The sequence below is a fragment of the Grammomys surdaster genome, unplaced genomic scaffold (genome assembly GCF_004785775.1).
Source record: "Grammomys surdaster isolate TR1022 unplaced genomic scaffold, NIH_TR_1.0 169, whole genome shotgun sequence".
Classification (NCBI taxonomy): Eukaryota; Metazoa; Chordata; class Mammalia; order Rodentia; family Muridae; genus Grammomys; species Grammomys surdaster.
In genome coordinates, this window is record NW_021604617.1 from 1,945,622 (window position 1) to 1,948,752 (window position 3,131).

General features: G+C 40.6%; 1 pseudogene; it reads right to left on the reverse strand.

The window, feature by feature from the left end:
• Nucleotides 1-5: 5 nt before the first annotated feature.
• Nucleotides 6-781, reverse strand: LOC114620557 (annotated as a pseudogene).
• Between the last annotated feature and the right edge of the window lie 2,350 nt (nt 782-3,131).

The window sequence follows — 3,131 nt, forward strand, 5'->3', positions numbered from 1 at the left end:
CCTCTGCTTCCTCCAGAGTAACCAGGGCCGCCTCCTCCATAACCACCGTCATTGCCAAATCCATTATAGCCATCCCCACTGCCACCATATCCACCACCACCACGGCTGCCACCAAAGCCACCACGACCACTGAAGTTCCCTCCTCGACCAGAATTGTCATTGCCACCAAAACCACCTCCACGACCACCACCAAAGTTTCCAGAACCACTTCGACCTCTCTGGCTGGATGAAGCACTAGCCATGTCTTGCTTTGACAGAGCTTTTCTTACTTCACAGTTGTGGCCATTCACAGTATGGCATTTCTGAATAACAATCTTATCCACAGAGTCATGGTCATCAAAGGTGACAAAAGCAAAGCCTCTCTTTTTCCCACTGCCTCTGTCAGTCATAATTTCTATCACTTCAATTTTCCCATACTGTTCAAAATAATCTCGTAGGTGGTGTTCTTCAGTGTCTTCTTTAATACCACCAACAAAGTTCTTTTTCACAGTTAAGTGGGCACCTGGTCTTTGAGAATCTTCTCTTGACACAGCCCTCTTAGGTTCCACGACTCTTCCATCCACCTTGTGTGGCTTGCATTCATGGCAGCATCCACTTCTTCCACAAACCCAAAGCCCCTGGATCTCTTGGTGTTTGGATCTCTCATTACCACACAGTCGGTTAGTGTTCCCCATTGCTCAAAATGGCTCCTCAGACTCTCATCAGTTGTTTCAAAGCTCAGCCCTCCGATGAAGAGCTTCCGCAGCTGTTCTGGCTCCTTGGGAGACTCTGACTTAGACATGATGGCGGGATGATCAGAGCCTTCAGCGACGCTTCCTCCTCAGCGTCAAAGAGCAGAAAGGAATAAGAAGACGAACGTACTCCGGCCATTCTTTTTCAAAGCATCATACCACAGAAAGAGAGAGAAAGAGAGAGAGAGAGAGAGAGAGAGAGACAGAGAGAGAGAGAGAGAGAGAGAGAGAGAGAGAGAGAGAGAGAGAGAAATCTTGAGGGGCCACCGAAACTTACTGAACTGGAAATATGCAAATCCCATCTAATTGTTCTCATTAGAGTCTGAACAGCAGTGCTCCAACCCAGTGGTTTTAAAACTTAGGTGGACTCCAGAGATTCTCTGTAATTGTTCTGGGACACCAAGTGAGAAATTTGATATTTAGAAACTCCCCAGCTGGCTCTTATGTGTAACCAGTTCGATGACTGTGCTTTAGTCGGATGACCTTCAGTTTCAGCAAGGGGGAGAACACAGGTGGCCAGGTTTGAGGTAATATTTTCAATCTCAAGTACATAGGCAGATGGATGTAGATAGGCATCAGATCCTAGAACTGTGAGGGCCTCAGGTACAGAACAGAGGCTCCAGCACATGCAGCAAACTCTGTTATTGGTAGATAATCAAAGAAGTCAGAGAACTGATAAAAATGTGAACAGAGGAGGAACAGTCAAGGAATGAAGCACTTCTTTTAGGATTGGTAACGTAGGGTAGAGGAAGTCTAGTCAACTTAGCTCTATCTCAAATTCCTTAGAAAATACAAACGCGTTTCAACAACTTAAAGTGGTTGCAAGAATGGTGATAAATAATTTTATTTGGAGATTTAGCTTAATTATTTAATCACTTTATAATTCGCTTTTAATAATCATGTACTTTATATGTACAAAACCCCACATAAGCTTTTTCTTCTAACTATTATCATAGGATGACTTGAAGTTATCAGTTACCAGTTCTATAAAAAGTAATTATGGCTGAAAAACCTAAGGCTGTCTAGCACTCAATATATAACCAGCAGCTAGTCAATAAAATGTTTTTTCTCACTACCTGTGAGTTCTCCTTTTTATTAACAAGAATAAATTTCGCATCTAAATCACAGTGACATAGAACTTTGTTTGTTTTCTATTATAGAAAGCATCCACTGAAATCGAGCCTGAGGCATTTTAATAAAGCAGAACTCAGGATGGCAATGAATGGGTGAGATGGGGATGCTGAGTTCAAGAAAGAGTGGCTGTTTTGTTACTGCTGCTTACTTATATTTCACTGTTTTATCTACATGTAAACTATTCTCACAATGGAAAGTACACATGGCACCATTGCTCCTTCTTTGTTGCTCCAATAGGAGAAAGGGTTAAATCCGAATTCATACATTATACTTTAATTCCTTGAAAAAGCACCTTTTCTGAAATGCTTTAAAAATAATGTGTGACAAATGCCAAAAATAGTGTCAATATCAATGTCCTGGGTTATAATCAACCAGAGACTAGCCTTTCAAGATATGTAGCAAACAATTCAAATGGGATCCTGAGCCTGTAAGATGGCTCAGTGGAAAAAGGAACATGCTGACAAGTCTTAGAACTTGAATTGGATCGCTGAGACCCACCCAGTGGAGAAAGAGACACAACCATGTTGATTTCTGACCTCCACATATGCACTGGTAGAATGCATCCTTCTCATAATAAATAAATAAATAAATAAATAAATAAATAAATAAATACTTAAAATCTCATTAGAAATAATGTTTTCTCCCAGCAGGATGTTTTCCATTGAATTAAAAAGCTCAACACTTCAGCATCCATTAGATTTACTAATTGAAGTTAATTTAATGCTCTCAGAGGCTAAAAAGGATACACAGAGAAACAGAGAAATTTAAAAGATTTTACTGGCTGATTAGCAGTCTGTTTCTGTAAACAGGTGGCACAGTGATTAGCCTGTCTGGAAGCAGATCTTGATAAGGAATATTAATTTTCATTTGCATTAATAGTCTTTGACATCAGTACCTCTTATGCTGCTTGCTGTCCTTTCTCAGTGGGTACTAAGGCTTGTTCTCCCCAGGATAGCTGGCCATTTGCATTAAGAATTCATCAGAGAAATAAACATTCAGAATTCTGCCTGACAAAGGTTTGGAGAAATCCATGCTGGTGCTGGGAATAAAGAACAGAGACTTGGGAGTCTTCTACTTCCACAGGGTTCTGAGGTGTCTACAAAGCTTCTAGTGACACCTCTACAGAAAGCCCTCTGTGCTCATATCAGGTTGTAAGACTTCCAATGATATGATGATATCTTTCAATCTCAGTCTTAAGAAAATATTCTCATGACATTTCTAATTCGAATGGCAGATGCAAGTGCTAAATAAATGCCTCTTACAGGC